We start from the raw sequence: 20,843 nt of genomic DNA on the forward strand, positions 1-20,843 counted from the left end.
AGTAAGGCGAGTCGAGATGTACCAGCACTAAGGGGGCGACGTACTGCGTCCTAGGAAACCCAACCAGGATAACCTTTTGTCTCCCTTCCACACTCACTCCCTCGGGTAACGAGCTACTCACGATCAGGGACTGGGCTGCTCCACTATCTCTGAGCACTACAACTGATCTACCAGTATGATCACTCGTTACATACCCGCTTGAAGTGTGAGGGGCGAACAAACTTGGTCCTTCCTGCGTAGTCGTAGACTGGCTTCCTGCTGGTGGTGTCACACAGCTCATCAACATCACCTCCCTACGAGCGCCGTTACCTCTTCTGCCTCGGCACATAGCAGCTACATGCCCTTTCTGCCCACAAGTCCAGCACACCATATTCCTCCTCGGACTACGGGGTTTCGGACTGTTAGGACTAGTCCTTCGAGGGCTACTTGGGGGCGTCTTCTCAGCGCTTCATGGGACGGGTCTCTCCTCTTCCTGATGAGGTTTGTCAAACCGGCGTGGGTAATTCCTTGGGACATACTTAGCAGAAGGCCTATGCGTTAAGATGTACTTTTCAGCCATGGTGGCTGCCGCACTCAAGGTCTCCACCTGCTGCTCTTCTAAGTATGTCTTCAGGTCTCCAGACAGACAGTCTTTGAAGTCCTCTAACAGTATGAGCTGCTCGAGGTCTTCTTTGGTCTCCACCTTCCGAGAGGCACACCATTCCTGGAAAAGTCGCTCCTTGATTGTGGCGAATTCGGTGAAAGTGTGCTCTGAGGTCTTTTTCAGGTTCCTGAACTTCTGCCTGTAAGCCTCAGGTACCAATTGGTACGCCATGAGCACTACCTTCTTCACCTTGTCATAATCGCCGGAGTCGTCAAGGGACAACGTGGAGTAGGCGATTTGGGCCTTCCCAGTCAAGACTGACTGTATCATGATGGCCCAATTCTCCCTTGGCCACTCCAAAGAGGCAGCGACTTTCTCGAAGGCCGCGAAGAACTTCGACACTTCCTTCTCATTGAATTTAGGGACCATTTTGATGTTCCTCACCGGATCGAAAATACTTGTTTCCATTCTTTGTCTTCCACCACCTAACCGCAATACTTCTAGCTCATGTTGTCTCTGTCTTTCTTTTTCTTCTCTCTCTCGCTGTTTCTCTTCCCTTTCTCGCTCTTCTCTTTCTCTTTCTCGTTCTTCTCTCTCTCGTTTCTCTTCTCTTTCTCTTTCTCGTTCTTCTCTCTCTCGTTTCTCTTCTCCTTCTCGCTCTTCTCTTTCTCGTTTCTCTTCTCTTTCTCGCTCTTCTCTTTCTCTTTCTCGTTCTTCTCTTTTTTCTTCTCTTTCTAATTCTAAACGCCTCATCGCCAATTCTTTTTCTTTTAATTCTCGTTCTATTTCTAACTTCTTCCATTCTATCTCACGATTTATTTCCAAGGCACGCATTTTGACTAAGTAAACTTATATTTAGCTCACCTGCATCACTGTCAATGTCACTGCCTTTATCTTCCTTTTCAGTGGAAGCTACTTCCTCACTTTCTTTTGTACCTTGTGGCTCACTTTCCTGTTTCTCATCGGCCTTCAAATGCCGGTGAACCTTGGACAAGATCTCCAAACGTGAATCACTGGCACGTATCTTGATCTCCAGGTAGGCACTTACTAACACAAGTTCTTGTTTCCCCAGATATTTTAATCTGGCAAGACAGTCCTCCCTGTTCAGTAAAGCCTGAACATCGTCCAGATCGTCGATGGTCGCTTTTTCCGCCATTGTCACTTGGTACACTAGCACTTAACACACCGAGCACTGTTCTACGTCAATATTGCACTTTATCGCACCAAACACTGCACTTGCCAATATTGCACGTAATTACACCGGGCACCGCACTACACAATATTGCACTTAATCACAGCGAGCACCGCACTACACAATATTGCACTTAATCACAGCGAGCACCGCTCTACACAATATTGCACCGAGTCACTCAGAGCACCGCACAGGACGTATAACGTCCTAATAGTCACACACAGGGGGAAATATTTACAGGGATTGCGCCACTTCACCACCCCTGTCAAACATACTTGACAAGGGGTCGAATCCCGCTGGGGATGCCAATTATGTTACGGCCCTCTCGGGTCGCAACCGGGTTCTTTCTCTGATGTTGTTAGAGGTAGGGTATCCAGCCCCAAGCTAGTAGTGGCTTTCAAGGGATGTGATCTGTAACGCAAGTAAATAAAAGGGGAAGGGAGACAAAGGCAAAAACCTAATAATATAATTGTCACCATCACTATAAATAATATATATCTTATCACACGGGGGAGGTATTAACACTATTATATACAACGTAGTCTTCCTCTGAAGACTCTGGACGTTCACGGTGCTCAACGATGCTAAGCTCTTGGTCCTCTAGTGGCCTCATGATGATTCTCTTGAGTCTACCCTGGCCACAGGCCAGCCAAATCACAGTTCCACTGGGGGCACCGTCGTGGAGGCCGTCAACCACAAATACAGCCTGTAGCTGGCTGGTTCCAATCAGCAACGCTGGTTAGGCCACTCCACGACCGATGCTAGGGTTGTGAGCCCTAGTCAGGAGCCTCGTGTGATCCCACAGATCACTCTCCTCACCACAACACCCCAGTGGTTAAGTGTCTCCACCAGTCAGCCCCGGGTACGACAATCCCTCAGCTGCCACGTCACAGGCAGGCTAACACCACAGTGTTCATCCGGGGGGTGACTCACAGCTGCTGCAGCAAATACTTGGAGACAAGACGGCTGCCTTGGGTAGACTGATCCAACTTCCATTACAGCAGTCCCAGGTCGACTCTGTAATCAGACACGTTATCAGTAATAGGGACACTCTAGGGCACCTCACTTACAGGCTTAGAAACAAACGCCCACCTATCCACTCCATAGATGGCGTTGCTGTCTAAGCGTCACCTCACCAGAGGTCAGCAGCGGCTGTGTTATGAGCTGATCAGGACGGGAAACTAGCCCTTGTGGCGAGTATATCTCGTCCTCACTAGATGGTGTCGTCCATTTGGAGGGGGTTTCGGGAGCTGACCCACAGATGGCGCGGTCGTCACTGCTCCGTGCTCGGACGCTGGGCTCGGGTCCGTAACATGACTAGAAACTTATTAACCCAGCATGTCAGAGAACCCACAAGGATGAGAGGAAATGACGAACCAGCGAGACTCGACCTAGTCTTCACTCTGAACGACTCCATCATAAGAGAAATCAGTTTTGAAGCCCCAGTATGAATGAGCGACCGCAGTGTACTGGCGTTTGAGTACCTTATTGAAAAAAGGTTATTGAGCTCAAGGAGGGGTACTGAAAACAAAAGGCTGACATTCCGAAAGGGAAACAATGAGGAGATAAGAAAATTCCTAACAGATATAGCATGGGAAACAGAGCTCAGGGGAAAGACGGCTCCAAGACATGATGAACTACATCACGCAGAAGTGCAAGGAAGCAACAAACAAGTTTGTCCCAGTCCAATAGGAAAACAGTGAAATGAAGATGAGAAACCCATGGTTTAATCAGAGATGTAGGCTAGCTAAGCAGCAAAGTAAAAGGGCATGGAGAAACTATAGGAATAACAGGACACTGGAGAGCAGGGAAAGATACCGGAGTGCCAGGAATGAATATGTCAGGATGAGAAGAGAGGCAGAAAGACAATACGAATATGACATACCAAGCAAGACTCAGCCTAAATTGCTGCACAGCCACATCAGGAGAAAAACAACACTAATGGAACAGGTCATGAAATTAAGGATAGGACAGAAGGATTCACTACAAACGACAAGGAAGTGTGTGAGAAACTGAATAAGAAATTGCAGGAGGTCTTCACCTTAGAGCAAGGAGAAATTCCAGAGATAAGAGAGGGAATAGTTAATCAGGAACCACTGGAAGAGTTTGAGATTACCAGCGGGGAAGTAAGGAAGTGTTTACTAGAGTTGGATGTGACAAAGGCTATAGGCCCAGATGGAATCTGCCCTTGGATACTAAAGGAAGGAGCCGAAGAACAGTGCCTGCCACTCTCCATAGTGTATAACAAATCACTGGCAACAGGGAAACTGCCAGAAATTTGGAAAGCAGCTAACGTAGTCCCGATATACAAGAACAGGAATAGACAGGAGGCACTGAACTACAGGCCAGTGTCCCTACCCTGCATACAATGAAGCTAACGGAGAAGAAAGAAAGCTAGGGAAGAAAGCTAGTGGAGCACCTGGAGCGAAAGAACTTTGTAACACAGCATCAACATGGGTTCAGGGATGGCAAGTTCTGCCTCACAGGGTTACTTGAATTCTACGACCAGGCAACAAAAATCACGCAAGAAAGAGAGGGGTGGGCAGACTGCATATTTTTGGATTGCCAGAAAGCCTTTGATACAGTGCCACACAAGAAGCTAGTGAAAAAGCTGGAGATGCAGGCTGGAGTGAAAGGGACGGTACTCCATTGGATAAAGGAGTAGATAAGCAACAGGAGACAACTAGTCAATGTAAGGGGTGAGGTCTCATATTAGCGAGACGCTACAAGTGTCCCGCAGGGGTCAGTCCTTGGACCTATACGGTTTCTTATATATGTAAATGATCTCCCAGAGGGTATAGACTCGTTTCTCTCAATGTTTGCTGATGATGCAAAAATTATGAGGAGGATTGAAACAGAGGATGATAGTAGGAGGCTACAAGATGACCTAGACAGACTGAGTGAATGGTCCAATAAATGGCTGTTGAAGTTCAACCCGAGTAAACGCAAAGTAATGAAACTAGGCGGTGGAAACAGGAGGCCAGACACAGGATACAAAATAGGAGATGAAGTACTTAATGAAACGGATAGAGAGAAATATCTAGGAGTTGATATCACACCAAACCTGTCTCCTGAAGCCCGCATAAAAAGAATAACGTCTGCACCATATGCGTTTCTGGCTAACATCAGAACTGCCTTCAGGAAACTGTGTAAGGAATCATTCAGAATCTTGTATACCACATATGTAAGAGCAATCTTGGAGTATGTGGCCCCTCCAGGGAGCCGGTCGGCCGAGCGGACAGCACGCTGGACTTGTGATCCTGTGGTCCCGGGTTCGATCCCGGGCGCCGGCAAGAAACAATGGGCAGAGTTTCTTTCACCCTATGCCCCTGTTACCTAACAGTAAAATAGGTACCTGGGTGTTAGTCAGCTGTCACGGGCTGCTTCCTGGGGGTGGAGGCCTGGTCGAGGACCGGGCCGCGGGGACACTAAAGCCCCGAAATCATCTGAAGATAACCTCAAGATATAGCATGGCACCCGTACCTCGTCAAGCACATGACGAAGCTGGAAAAAGTCCAAAGGTATGCCACTAGACTAGTCCCAGAACTAAGAGGCATGGGTTACGAGGAAAGGCTGTGGGAAATGTACCTTACGACACTGGAAGACAGAAGAGTAAGGGGAGACATGATCACAACCTACAAAATCCTCAGAGGAATCTACCGGATAGAGAGGGATAAACTATTCAACACTGGTGGTACGCGAACAAGGGGACACATGTGGAAACTCAAAGTACCCACATGATCCACAGGGACGTTACAAAGAACTTTTTTCAGTGTCAGAGTAGTTAACGGATGGAATGCATTAGGCAGTGATGTGGTGGAGGCTGACTCCATACACAGTTTCAAATGTAGATATGATAGAGCCCAGTAGGCTCAGGAATCTGTACACCAGTTGATTGACGGTTGAGAGGCGGGACCAAAGAGCCAAAGCTCAATCCTCGCAACCACAAATAGGTGTGTACACACACACACAAACACACACACACACACACACCAGGGGCCTCGTAGCCTGGTGGATAGCGCGCAGGACTCATAATTCTGTGGCGCGGGTTCGATTCCCGCACGAAGCAGAAACAAATGGGCAAAGTTTCTTTCACCTTAAGTGCCCCTGTTACCTAGCAGTAAATAGGTACCTGGGAGTTAGTCAGCTGTCACGGGCTGCTTCCTGGGGTGTGTGTGTGTGGTGGGGAAAAAAAAAAAAAGTAGTTAGTAAACAGTTGATTGACAGTTGAGAGGCGGGCCGAAAGAGCAAAGCTCAACCCCCGCAAAACACAACTAGTAAACAACTAGTAAACACACACACACACACACACACACAAGGAGGCGATTTGAGAAGGGACAGAAGAAAGTGAGCCTCAAAGCGATGTACACTAACATAGATGGCATTACAAATAAAGCAAATGAGCTTGAAGAACGGGTACTAGAGGAAAACCCAGACATAATAGCCCTCACAGAAATAAAGATCACGAAAACGATAACAAATGCAGTGTTCCCACAGGACTATGATGTTATGAGGAAAGAGAGGGAAGGAAGAGGTGGGGGTGGTGTAGCTCTGCTGGTAAGAAAAGGCTGGGATTTTGAGGAGATGAATATTCAGGGCTGTGAAGGTTTCAGTGACTACATAGCAGGTACCGTAACAAATGGAGGGAAAAAAATTATAGTCGTAGTCATATATAATCCACCACCAAATGACAGAAGACCTAGACAGGAATATGATAGAAACAACATGGCCACCATTAACATAATAGAAAGAGCAGCTTCTGTTGCTAGCAGGAATGGATCTGGACTACTAATTATGGGAGACTTCAACCATGGGAAGATAGATTGGAAGAACAGAGACCCACATGGAGGACCAGAAACATGGAGAGCTAAGCTGCTGGACGTGGCAACAAGAAACTTTCTAAGCCAGCACATCAAAGAACCAACAAGAATGAGAGGAGAAGATGAACCAGCAATGCTTGATTTGATATTTACCCTAAATGAGTGGGATATAAGAGAAGTTAAGATGGAAGCGCCCTTGGGAATGAGTGACCACAGTGTATTGAACTTCGAGTACCTGGTAGAGCTAGGACTTATCTCCCCAGACAGACACAGACCTCAGAGATAAGTCTGTACAGGGTATGATGGACTATGTTACCCAAAAGTGTCAGGAGGCAGTAAACAGATTCATCCCGGCCCACAGGGAAAAATCCGAGAAGCAACAGAAGAATCCATGGTATAATAGGGCATGTATGGAAGCGAAGAAACTGAACAAAAGGGCGTGGAGGAACTTCCGGAATAACAGAACACCAGAAAGCAGAGATAGATACCAGAGAACCAGGAATGAGTACGTCAGGGTGAGAAGAGAAGCAGAGAAAAGTTTTGAAAATGATATAGCAAACAATGCCAAGACAGAACCAAAGCTACTCCACAGTCACATCAGAAGGAAAACAACAGTGAAAGAACAGGTATTGAAACTTCGAACAGGCGATGACAGGTATGCAGAGAATGACAGAGAGGTGTGTGAAGAACTCAACAAGAGGTTCCAGGAGGTCTTCACAATAGAACAAGGTGAGGTCACTGTGCTAGGAGAAAGGGAGGTAAACCAGGCGGCCTTGGAAGAGTTCAAAATTACGAGAGAGGAGGTCAAGAGACACCTGCTGGATCTCGATGTTAGAAAGGCTGTTGGTCCAGATGGGATCTCACCATGGATACTGAAAGAGTGTGCAGAGGCACTTTGCTTGCCACTCTCCATAGTGTATAGTAAGTCACTGGAGACGGGAGACCTACCAGAAATATGGAAGACGGCGAATGTGGTCCCAATATACAAAAAGGGCGACAGGCAAGAGGCACTGAACTACAGGACAGTGTCCTTGACTTGTATACCATGCAAGGTGATGGAGAAGATCGTGAGAAAAAACCTGGTAACACATCTGGAGAGAAGGGACTTCGTGACAAATCGCCAACATGGGTTCAGGGAGGGTAAATCTTGCCTTACAAGCTTGATGGAAGTCTACGATCAGGTGACAAAGATTAAGCAAGAAAGAGAGGGCTGGGCGGACTGCATTTTCTTGGATTGTCGGAAAGCCTTTGACACAGTACCGCATAAGAGGCTGGTACATAAGCTGGAGAGACAGGCAGGTGTAGCTGGTAAGGTGCTCCAGTGGATAAGGGAGTATCTAAGCAATAGGAAGCAGAGAGTTACGGTGAGGGGTGAGACCTCCGATTGGCGTGAAGTCACCAGTGGAGTCCCACAAGGCTCTGTACTCGGTCCTTTCTTGTTTCTGATATATGTAAATGATCTCCCAGAGGGTATCGATTCATTTCTCTCAATGTTTGCGGACGATGCTAAAATTATGAGAAGTATTAAAACAGAAGAGGACTGTTTGAGGCTTCAAGAAGACCTAGACAAGCTGAAGGAACGGTCGAACAAATGGTTGTTAGAGTTTAACCCAACCAAATGTAATGTAATGAAGATAGGTGTAGGGAGCAGGAGGCCAGATACAAGGTATCATCTGGGAGAGGAAATTCTTCAGGGGTCAGAGAAGGAAAAAGACTTGGGGGTTGATATCACGCCAGACCTGTCTCCTACAACACATATCAAGCGGATAACATCAGCGGCATATGCCAGGCTGGCCAACATACGAACGGCATTCAGAAACTTGTGTAAAGAATCATTCAGAACTTTGTATACCACATACGTCAGGCCAATCCTGGAGTATGCAGCCCCAGCATGGAGTCCATATCTAGTCAAGGATAAGACTAAACTGGAAAAGGTTCAAAGGTTTGCCACCAGACTAGTACCCGAGCTGAGAGGTATGAGCTACGAGGAGAGAATACGGGAATTAAACCTCACTTCGCTGGAAGACAGAAGAGTTAGGGGGGACATGATCACCACATTCAAGATTCTGAAGGGAATTGATAGGGTAGATAAAGACAGTCTATTTAACACAAGGGTAACACGCACAAGGGGACACAGGTGGAAACTGAGTGCCCAAATGAGCCACAGAGATATTAGAAAGAACTTTTTTAGTGTCAGAGTGGTTGACAAATGGAATGCATTAGGGGGTGATGTGGTGGAGGCTGACTCCATACACAGTTTCAAATGTAGATATGACAGAGCCCGATAGGCTCAGGAATCTGTACACCTGTTGATTGACGGTTGAGAGGCGGGACCAAAGAGCCAGAGCTCAACCCCCGCAAACACAACTAGGTGAGTACAACTAGGTGAGTACACACACACACACACACACACACACACACACACACACACACACACACACACACACACACACACACACACACACACACACACACACACACACACACACACACACACACACACACACACACACACACACACACACACACACACACACACACACACACACACACACACACACACACACACACACACACACACACACACACACACACACACACACACACACACACACACACACACACACACACACACACACACACACACACACACACACACACACACACACACACACACACACACACAGGGCTATTGAAAATCGTGTTAACAAGAGACCCGTACATACTCTCCTTCACAACACAACACTGATACACACCTTCCTACACCCACACATCCCCACAGATGTGTCACCATGTGTTGTGTGTGGTTCATGTGTTACCATGTGTTGTGTGTGGTTCAGTAGTGTCTCCATGTGTTGTGTGTGGTTCAGTAGTGTCACCATGTGTTGTGTGTGGTTCATGTGTTACCATGTGTTGTGTGTGGTTCAGTAGTGTCACCATGTGTTGTGTGTGGTTCAGTAGTGTCTCCATGTGTTGTGTGTGGTTCAGTAGTGTCACCATGTGTTGTGTGTGGTTCAGTAGTGTCACGATGTGTTGTGTGTGGTTCATGTGTCACCATGTGTTGTGTGTGGTTCATGTGTCTCCATGTGTTGTGTGTGGTTTAGTAGTGTCTCCATGTGTTGTGTGTGGTTCAGTAGTGTCACTATGTGTTGTGTGTGGTTCAGTAGTGTCACCATGTGTTGTGTGTGGTTCAGTAGTGTCTCCATGTGTTGTGTGTAGTTCATGTGTCTCCATGTGTTGTGTGTGGTTCAGTAGTGTCACCATGTGTTGTGTGTGGTTCAGTAGTGTCACCATGTGTTGTGTGTGGTTCATGTGTCACCATGTGTTGTGTGTGGTTCATGTGTCTCCATGTGTTGTGTGTGGTTTAGTAGTGTCTCCATGTGTTGTGTGTGGTTCAGTAGTGTCACCATGTGTTGTGTGTGGTTCAGAAGTGCCTCCATGTGTTGTGTGTGGTTCAGTAGTGTCTCCATGTGTTGTGTGTGGTTCATGTGTTACCATGTGTTGTGTGTGGTTCATATGTCTCCATGTGTTGTGTGTGGTTCATGTGTCTCCATGTGTTGTGTGTGGTTCAGTAGTGTCACCATGTGTTGTGTGTGGTTCAGTAGTGTCACCATGTGTTGTGTGTGGTTCAGTAGTGTCACCATGTGTTGTGTGTGGTTCATGTGTTACCATGTGTTGTGTGTGGTTCAGAAGTGTCACCATGTGTTGTGTGTGGTTCAGTAGTGTCACCATGTGTTGTGTGTGGTTCATGTGTCTCCATGTGTTGTGTGTGGTTCATGTCTCTCCATGTGTTGTGTGTGGTTCAGTAGTGTCACCATGTGTTGTGTGTGGTTCAGTAGTGTCACCATGTGTTGTGTTTGGTTCATGTGTTACCATGTGTTGTGTGTGGTTCAGTAGTGTCACCATGTGTTGTGTGTGGTTCAGTAGTGTCACCATGTGTTGTGTGTGGTCATGTGTCACCATGTGTTGTGTGTGGTTCAGTAGTGTCACCATGTGTTGTGTGTGGTTCAGTAGTGTCTCCATGTGTTGTGTGTGGTTCAGTAGTGTCACCATGTGTTGTGTGAGGTTCATGTGTCTCCATGTGTTGTGTGTGGTTCAGTAGTGTCACCATGTGTTGTGTGTGGTTCATGTGTCTCCATGTGTTGTGTGTGGTTCATGTGTCTCCATGTGTTGTTTGTGGTTCAGTAGTGTCACCATGTGTTGTGTGTGGTTCAGTAGTGTCACCATGTGTTGTGTGTGGTTCAGTAGTGTTACCATGTGTTGTGTGTGGTTCAGTAGTGTCTCCATGTGTTGTGTGTGGTTCAGTAGTGTCACCATGTGTTGTGTGTGGTTCAGTAGTGTCACCATGTGTTGTGTGTGGTTCAGTAGTGTCACCATGTGTTGTGTGTGGTTTAGTAGTGTCACCATGTGTTGTGTGTGGTTCATGTGTCTCCATGTGTTGTGTGTGGTTCAGTAGTGTCACCATGTGTTGTGTGTGGTTCATGTGTCTCCATGTGTTGTGTGTGGTTCAGTAGTGTCACCATGTGTTGTGTGTGGTTCAGTAGTGTCACCATGTGTTGTGTGTGGTTCAGTAGTGTCACCATGTGTTGTGTGTGGTTCATGTGTCTCCATGTGTTGTGTGTGGTTCAGTAGTGTCACCATGTGTTGTGTGGTTCAGTAGTGTCACCATGTGTTGTGTGTGGTTCATGTGTCTCCATGTGTTGTGTGTGGTTCAGTAGTGTCTCCATGTGTTGTGTGTTGTTCATGTGTCACCATGTGTTGTGTGTGGTTCATGTGTCACCATGTGTTGTGTGTGGTTCAGTAGTGTCACCATGTGTTGTGTGTGGTTCAGTAGTGTCACTATGTGTTGTGTGTGGTTCATGTGTTACCATGTGTTGTGTGTGGTTCATGTGTCACCATGTGTTGTGTGTGGTTCAGTAGTGTCTCCATGTGTTGTGTGTGGTTCAGTAGTGTCACCATGTGTTGTGTGTGGTTCAGTAGTGTCACCATGTGTTGTGTGTGGTTCAGTAGTGTCTCCATGTGTTGTGTGTGGTTCATGTGTCACCATGTGTTGTGTGTGGTTCATGTGTTGCCATGTGTTGTGTGTGGTTCAGTAGTGTCTCCATGTGTTGTGTGTGGTTCAGTAGTGTTACCATGTGATGTGTGTGGTTCATGTGTCACCATGTGTTGTGTGTGGTTCATGTGTTGCCATGTGTTGTGTGTGGTTCATGTGTCTCCATGTGTTGTGTGTGGTTCAGTAGTGTCACCATGTGTTGTGTGTGGTTCAGTAGTGTCTCCATGTGTTGTGTGTTGTTCAGTAGTGTCACCATGTGTTGTGTGTGGTTCATGTGTCACCATGTGTTGTGTGTGGTTCAGTAGTGTCACCATGTGTTGTGTGTGGTTCAGTAGTGTCTCCATGTGTTGTGTGTGGTTCAGTAGTGTCACCATGTGTTGTGTGTGGTTCATGTGTCTCCATGTGTTGTGTGTGGTTCAGTAGTGTCACCATGTGTTGTGTGTGGTTCAGTAGTGTCACCATGTGTTGTGTGTGGTTCAGTAGTGTCACCATGTGTTGTGTGTGGTTCAGTAGTGTCACCATGTGTTGTGTGTGGTTCAGTAGTGTCTCCATGTGTTGTGTGTGGTTCATGTGTCACCATGTGTTGTGTGTGGTTCATGTGTTGCCATGTGTTGTGTGTGGTTCAGCAGTGTCTCCATGTGTTGTGTGTGGTTCAGTAGTGTCACCATGTGTTGTGTGTAGTTCATGTGTCTCCATGTGTTGTGTGTGGTTCAGTAGTGTCACCATGTGTTGTGTGTGGTTCATGTGTCACCATGTGTTGTGTGTGGTTCAGTAGTGTCACCATGTGTTGTGTGTGGTTCAGTAGTGTCTCCATGTGTTGTGTGTGGTTCATGTGTCTCCATGTGTTGTGTGTGGTTCATGTGTCACCATGTGTTGTGTGTGGTTCATGTGTCACCATGTGTTGTGTGTGGTTCAGTAGTGTCACCATGTGTTGTGTGTGGTTCAATAGTGTCACCATGTGTTGTGTGTGGTTCAATAGTGTCTCCATGTGTTGTGTGTGGTTCATGTGTCTCCATGTGTTGTGTGTTGTTCATGTGTCTCCATGTGTTGTGTGTGGTTCCGTAGTGTCACCATGTGTTGTGTGTGGTTCAGTAGTGTCTCCATGTGTTGTGTGTGGTTCATGTGTCACCATGTGTTGTGTGTGGTTCATGTGTTGCCATGTGTTGTGTGTGGTTCAGTAGTGTCTCCATGTGTTGTGTGTGGTTCAGTAGTGTTACCATGTGATGTGTGTGGTTCATGTGTCACCATGTGTTGTGTGTGGTTCATGTGTTGCCATGTGTTGTGTGTGGTTCATGTGTCTCCATGTGTTGTGTGTGGTTCAGTAGTGTCACCATGTGTTGTGTGTGGTTCAGTAGTGTCTCCATGTGTTGTGTGTTGTTCAGTAGTGTCACCATGTGTTGTGTGTGGTTCATGTGTCACCATGTGTTGTGTGTGGTTCAGTAGTGTCACCATGTGTTGTGTGTGGTTCAGTAGTGTCTCCATGTGTTGTGTGTGGTTCAGTAGTGTCACCATGTGTTGTGTGTAGTTCATGTGTCTCCATGTGTTGTGTGTGGTTCAGTAGTGTCACCATGTGTTGTGTGTGGTTCAGTAGTGTCACCATGTGTTGTGTGTGGTTCAGTAGTGTCACCATGTGTTGTGTGTGGTTCAGTAGTGTCACCATGTGTTGTGTGTGGTTCAGTAGTGTCACCATGTGTTGTGTGTGGTTCAGTAGTGTCTCCATGTGTTGTGTGTGGTTCATGTGTCACCATGTGTTGTGTGTGGTTCATGTGTTGCCATGTGTTGTGTGTGGTTCAGCAGTGTCTCCATGTGTTGTGTGTGGTTCAGTAGTGTCACCATGTGTTGTGTGTAGTTCATGTGTCTCCATGTGTTGTGTGTGGTTCAGTAGTGTCACCATGTGTTGTGTGTGGTTCATGTGTCACCATGTGTTGTGTGTGGTTCAGTAGTGTCACCATGTGTTGTGTGTGGTTCAGTAGTGTCTCCATGTGTTGTGTGTGGTTCATGTGTCTCCATGTGTTGTGTGTGGTTCATGTGTCACCATGTGTTGTGTGTGGTTCATGTGTCACCATGTGTTGTGTGTGGTTCAGTAGTGTCACCATGTGTTGTGTGTGGTTCAATAGTGTCACCATGTGTTGTGTGTGGTTCAATAGTGTCTCCATGTGTTGTGTGTGGTTCATGTGTCTCCATGTGTTGTGTGTTGTTCATGTGTCTCCATGTGTTGTGTGTGGTTCCGTAGTGTCACCATGTGTTGTGTGTGGTTCAGTAGTGTCTCCATGTGTTGTGTGTGGTTCATGTGTCACCATGTGTTGTGTGTGGTTCATGTGTTGCCATGTGTTGTGTGTGGTTCAGTAGTGTCTCCATGTGTTGTGTGTGGTTCAGTAGTGTTACCATGTGATGTGTGTGGTTCATGTGTCACCATGTGTTGTGTGTGGTTCATGTGTTGCCATGTGTTGTGTGTGGTTCATGTGTCTCCATGTGTTGTGTGTGGTTCAGTAGTGTCACCATGTGTTGTGTGTGGTTCAGTAGTGTCTCCATGTGTTGTGTGTTGTTCAGTAGTGTCACCATGTGTTGTGTGTGGTTCATGTGTCACCATGTGTTGTGTGTGGTTCAGTAGTGTCACCATGTGTTGTGTGTGGTTCAGTAGTGTCTCCATGTGTTGTGTGTGGTTCAGTAGTGTCACCATGTGTTGTGTGTAGTTCATGTGTCTCCATGTGTTGTGTGTGGTTCAGTAGTGTCACCATGTGTTGTGTGTGGTTCAGTAGTGTCACCATGTGTTGTGTGTGGTTCAGTAGTGTCACCATGTGTTGTGTGTGGTTCAGTAGTGTCACCATGTGTTGTGTGTGGTTCAGTAGTGTCTCCATGTGTTGTGTGTGGTTCATGTGTCACCATGTGTTGTGTGTGGTTCATGTGTCTCCATGTGTTGTGTGTGGTTCAGTAGTGTCTCCATGTGTTGTGTGTGGTTCAGTAGTGTCACCATGTGTTGTGTGTAGTTCATGTGTCTCCATGTGTTGTGTGTGGTTCAGTAGTGTCACCATGTGTTGTGTGTGGTTCATGTGTCACCATGTGTTGTGTGTGGTTCAGTAGTGTCACCATGTGTTGTGTGTGGTTCAGTAGTGTTACCATGTGTTGTGTGTGGTTCAGTAGTGTCACCATGTGTTGTGTGTGGTTCAGTAGTGTCACCATGTGTTGTGTGTGGTTCAGTAGTGTCTCCATGTGTTGTGTGTAGTTCAGTTGTGTCACCATGTGTTGTGTGTGGTTCATGTGTCACCATGTGTTGTGTGTGGTTCAGTAGTGTTACCATGTGTTGTGTGTGGTTCAGTTGTGTCACCATGTGTTGTGTGTGGTTCAGTAGTGTCACCATGTGTTGTGTGTGGTTCAGTAGTGTTACCATGTGTTGTGTGTGGTTCAGTAGTGTCTCCATGTGTTGTGTGTGGTTCAGTAGTGTTACCATGTGTTGTGTGTGGTTCAGTAGTGTCACCATGTGTTGTGTGTGGTTCATGTGTCACCATGTGTTGTGTGTGGTTCAGTAGTGTCTCCATGTGTTGTGTGTGGTTCAGTAGTGTCAAAATGTGGTGTGTGTGGTTCAGTAGTGTCTCCATGTGTTGTGTGTGGTTCATGTGTCTCCATGTGTTGTGTGTGGTTCAGTAGTGTCACCATGTGTTGTGTGTGGTTCAGTAGTGTCACCATGTGTTGTATGTGGTTCAGTAGTGTCTCCATGTGTTGTGTGTGGTTCAGTAGTGTTACCATGTGTTGTGTGTGGTTCATGTGTCTCCATGTGTTGTGTGTGGTTCAGTAGTGTTACCATGATTTGTGTGTGGTTCATGTGTCTCCATGTGTTGTGTGTGGTTCAGTGGTGTCTCCATGTGTTGTGTGTGGTTCAGTAGTGTCTCCATGTGTTGTGTGTGGTTCATGTGTCTCCATGTGTTGTGTGTGGTTCAGTAGTGTCTCCATGTGTTGTGTGTGGTTCATGTGTCTCCATGTGTTGTGTGTGGTTCAGTAGTGTCTCCATGTGTTGTGTGTGGTTCATGTGTCTCCATGTGTTGTGTGTGGTTCAGTAGTGTCTCCATGTGTTGTGTGTGGTTCAGTAGTGTCTCCATGTGTTGTGTGTGGTTCATGTGTCTCTATGTGTTGTGTGTGGTTCATGTGTCTCCATGTGTTGTGTGTGGTTCAGTAGTGTCTCCATGTGTTGTGTGGGGTTCATGTGTCAACATGTGTTGTGTGTGGTTCAGTAGTGTCACCATGTGTTGTGTGTGGTTCAGTTGTGTCACCATGTGTTGTGTGTGGTTCAGTAGTGTCTCCATGTGTTGTGTTTAGTTCAGTAGTGTCTCCATGTGTTGTGTGTGGTTCAGTAGTGTCACCATGTGTTGTGTGTGGTTCATGTGTCACCATGTGTTGTGTGTGGTTCAGTAGTGTCTCCATGTGTTGTGTGTGGTTCATGTGTCACCATGTGTTGTGTGTGGTTCAGTAAAGTCTCCATGTGTTGTGTGTGGTTCATGTGTCTCCATGTGTTGTGTGTGGTTCAGTAGTGTCACCATGTGTTGTGTGTGGTTCAGTAGTGTCACCGTGTGTTGTGTGTGGTTCAGTAGTGTCTCCATGTGTTGTGTGTGGTTCAGTAGTGTCTCCATGTGTTGTGTGTGGTTCATGTGTCACCATGTGTTGTGTGTGGTTCAGTAGTGTCTCCATGTGTTGTGTGGTTCATGTGTCACCATGTGTTGTGTGTGGTTCAGTAGTGTCTCCATGTGTTGTGTGTGGTTCATGTGTCTCCATGTGTTGTGTGTGGTTCAGTAGTGTCACCATGTGTTGTGTGTGGTTCAGTAGTGTCACCGTGTGTTGTGTGTGGTTCAGTAGTGTCTCCATGTGTTGTGTGTGGTTCAGTAGTGTCTCCATGTGTTGTGTGTGGTTCAGTAGTGTCTCCATGTGTTGTGTGTGGTTCATGTGTCTCCATGTGTTGTGTGTGGTTCAGTAGTGTCTCCATGTGTTGTGTGTGGTTCATGTGTCACCATGTGTTGTGTGTGGTTCATGTGTCACCATGTGTTGTGTGTGGTTCATGTGTCACCATGTGTTGTGTGTGGCTCAGTAGTGTCACCATGTGTTGTGTGTGGTTCAGTAGTGTCTCCATGTGTTGTGTGTGGTTCATGTGTCACCATGTGTTGTGTGTGGTTCATGTGTCACCATGTGTTGTGTGTGGTTCAGTAGTGTCACCATGTGTTGTGTGTGGTTCATATGTCACGATGTGTTGTGTGTGGTTCATGTGTCTCCATGTGTTGTGTGTGGTTCAGAAGTGTCACCATGTGTTGTGTGTGGTTCAGAAGTGTCACCATGTGTTGTGTGTGGTTCATGTGTCTCCATGTGTTGTGTGTGGTTCAGTAGTGTCTCCATGTGTTGTGTGTGGTTCATGTGTCACCATGTGTTGTGTGTGGTTCATGTGTCACCATGTGTTGTGTTTGGTTCAGTAGTGTCACCATGTGTTGTGTGTGGTTCAGTAGTGTCACTATGTGTTGTGTGTGGTTCAGTAGTGTCTCCATGTGTTGTGTGTGGTTCACTAGTGTCACCATGTGTTGTGTGTGGTTCAGTAGTGTCACCATGTGTTGTGTGTGGTTCAGTAGTGTCTCCATGTTTTGTGAGTGGTTCATGTGTCACCATGTGTTGTGTGTGGTTCATGTGTTGCCATGTGTTGTGTGTGGTTCAGTAGTGTCTCCATGTGTTGTGTGTGGTTCAGTAGTGTTACCATGTGATGTGTGTGGTTCATGTGTCACCATGTGTTGTGTGTGGTTCATGTGTTGCCATGTGTTGTGTGTGGTTCATGTGTCTCCATGTGTTGTGTGTGGTTCAGTAGTGTCACCATGTGTTGTGTGTGGTTCAGTAGTGTCTCCATGTGTTGTGTGTTGTTCAGTAGTGTCACCATGTGTTGTGTGTGGTTCATGTGTCACCATGTGTTGTGTGTGGTTCATGTGTCACCATGTGTTGTGTGTGGTTCAGTAGTGTCTCCATGTGTTGTGTGTGGTTCAGTAGTGTCACCATGTGTTGTGTGTGGTTCAGTAGTGTCACCATGTGTTGTGTGTGGTTCATGTGTCTCCATGTGTTGTGTATGGTTCAGTAGTGTCACCATGTGTTGTGTGTGGTTCAGTAGTGTCACCATGTGTTGTGTGTGGTTCAGTAGTGTCTCCATGTGTTGTGTGTGGTTCATGTGTCACTATGTGTTGTGTGTGGTTCATGTGTTGCCATGTGTTGTGTGTGGTTCAGTAGTGTCTCCATGTGTTGTGTGTGGTTCAGTAGTGTCACCATGTGTTGTGTGTAGTTCATGTGTCTCCATGTGTTGTGTGTGGTTCAGTAGTGTCACCATGTGTTGTGTGTGGTTCATGTGTCACCATGTTTTGTGTGTGGTTCAGTAGTGTCACCATGTGTTGTGTGTGGTTCAGTAGTGTCACCATGTGTTGTGTGTGGTTCAGTAGTGTCACCATGTGTTGTGGGTAGTTCAGTAGTGTCACCATGTGTTGTGTGTGGTTCAGTAGTGTCTCCATGTGTTGTGTGTAGTTCAGTTGTGTCACCATGTGTTGTGTGTGGTTCATGTGTCACCATGTGTTGTGTGTGGTTCAGTAGTGTTACCATGTGTTGTGTGTGGTTCAGTTGTGACACCATGTGTTGTGTGTGGTTCAGTAGTGTCACCATGTGTTGTGTGTGGTTCAGTAGTGTTACCATGTGTTGTGTGTGGTTCAGTAGTGTCTCCATGTGTTGTGTGTGGTTCAGTAGTGTTACCATGTGTTGTGTGTGGTTCAGTAGTGTCACCATGTGTTGTGTGTGGTTCATGTGTCACCATGTGTTGTGTGTGGTTCAGTAGTGTCTCCATGTGTTGTGTGTGGTTCAGTAGTGTCAAAATGTGGTGTGTGTGGTTCAGTAGTGTCTCCATGTGTTGTGTGTGGTTCATGTGTCTCCATGTGTTGTGTGTGGTTCAGTAGTGTCACCATGTGTTGTGTGTTGTTCAGTAGTGTCACCATGTGTTGTGTGTGGTTCAGTAGTGTCTCCATGTGTTATGTGTGGTTCAGTAGTGTTACCATGTGTTGTGTGTGGTTCAAGTGTCTCCATGTGTTGTGTGTGGTTCAGTAGTGTTACCATGTGTTGTGTGTGGTTCATGTGTCTCCATGTGTTGTGTGTGGTTTAGTGGTGTCTCCATGTGTTGTGTGTGGTTCAGTGGTGTCTCCATGTGTTGTGTGTGGTTCATGTGTCTCCATGTGTTGTGTGTGGTTCAGTAGTGTCTCCATGTGTTGTGTGTGGTTCATGTGTCTCCATGTGTTGTGTGCGGTTCAGTAGTGTCTCCATGTGTTGTGTGTGGTTCATGTGTCTCCATGTGTTGTGTGTGGTTCAGTAGTGTCTCCATGTGTTGTGTGTGGTTCAGTAGTGTCTCCATGTGTTGTGTGTGGTTCATGTGTCTCTATGTGTTGTGTGTGGTTCATGTGTCTCCATGTGTTGTGTGTGGTTCAGTAGTGTCTCCATGTGTTGTGTGGGGTTCATGTGTCAACATGTGTTGTGTGTGGTTCAGTAGTGTCACCATGTGTTGTGTGTGGTTCAGTTGTGTCACCATGTGTTGTGTGTGGTTCAGTTGTGTCTCCATGTGTTGTGTGTGGTTCAGTAGTGTCTCCATGTGTTGTGTGTGGTTCAGTAGTGTCACCATGTGTTGTGTGGTTCATGTGTCACTATGTGTTGTGTGTGATTCAGTAGTGTCTCCATGTGTTGTGTGTGGTTCATGTGTCACCATGTGTTGTGTGTGGTTCAGTAGTGTCTCCATGTGTTGTGTGTGGTTCATGTGTCACCATGTGTTGTGTGTGTTTCAGCAGTGTCTCCATGTGTTGTGTGTGGTTCATGTGTCTCCATGTTTTGTGTGTGGTTCAGTAGTGTCACCATGTGTTGTGTGTGGTTCAGTAGTGTCACCGTGTGTTGTGTGTGGTTCAGTAGTGTCTCCATGTGTTGTGTGTGGTTCAGTAGTGTCTCCATGTGTTGTGTGTGGTTCAGTAGTGTCTCCATGTGTTGTGTGTGGTTCATGTGTCTCCATGTGTTGTGTGTGGTTCAGTAGTGTCTACATGTGTTGTGTGTGGTTCATGTGTCACCATGTGTTGTGTGTTGTTCATGTGTCACCATGTGTTGTGTGTGGTTCATGTGTCACCATGTGTTGTGTGTGGTTCAGTAGTGTCACCATGTGTTGTGTGTGGTTCAGTTGTGTCTCCATGTGTTGTGTGTGGTTCATGTGTCACCATGTTGTGTGTGTGGTTCATGTGTCACCATGTGTTGTGTGTGGTTCAGTAGTGTCACCATGTGTTGTGTGTGGTTCATATGTCACCATGTGTTGTGTGTGGTTCATGTGTCCCCATGTGTTGTGTGTGGTTCAGAAGTGTCACCATGTGTTGTGTGTGGTTCATGTGTCTCCATGTGTTGTGTGTGGTTCAGTAGTGTCTCCATGTGTTGTGTGTGGTTCATGTGTCACCATGTGTTGTGTGTGGTTCATGTGTCACCATGTGTTGTGTTTGGTTTAGTAGTGTCACCATGTGTTGTGTGTGGTTCAGTAGTGTAACTATGTGTTGTGTGTGGTTCATGTGTTACCATGTGTTGTGTGTGGTTCATGTGTCACCATTTGTTGTGTGTGGTTCAGTAGTGTCTCCATGTGTTGTATGGGGTTCAGTAGTGTCACCATGTGTTGTGTGTGGTTCAGTAGTGTCACCATGTGTTGTGTGTGGTTCAGTAGTGTCTCCATGTGTTGTGTGTGGTTCATGTGTCACCATGTGTTGTGTGTGGTTCATGTGTTGCCATGTGTTGTGTGTGGTTCAGTAGTGTCTCCATGTGTTGTGTGTGGTTCAGTAGTGTTACCATGTGATGTGTGTGGTTCATGTGTCACCATGTGTTGTGTGTGGTTCATGTGTTGCCATGTGTTGTGTGTGGTTCATGTGTCTCCATGTGTTGTGTGTGGTTCAGTAGTGTCACCATGTGTTGTGTGTGGTTCAGTAGTGTCTCCATGTGTTGTGTGTTGTTCAGTAGTGTCACCATGTGTTGTGTGTGGTTCATGTGTCACCATGTGTTGTGTGTGGTTCAGTAGTGTCACCATGTGTGGTGTGTGGTTCAGTAGTGTCTCCATGTGTTGTGTGTGGTTCAGTAGTGTCACCATGTGTTGTGTGTGTTTCATGTGTCTCCATATGTTGTGTGTGGTTCAGT

This window comes from Procambarus clarkii, chromosome 77 (genome assembly GCF_040958095.1).
Source record: "Procambarus clarkii isolate CNS0578487 chromosome 77, FALCON_Pclarkii_2.0, whole genome shotgun sequence".
NCBI lineage: Eukaryota > Metazoa > Arthropoda > Malacostraca > Decapoda > Cambaridae > Procambarus > Procambarus clarkii.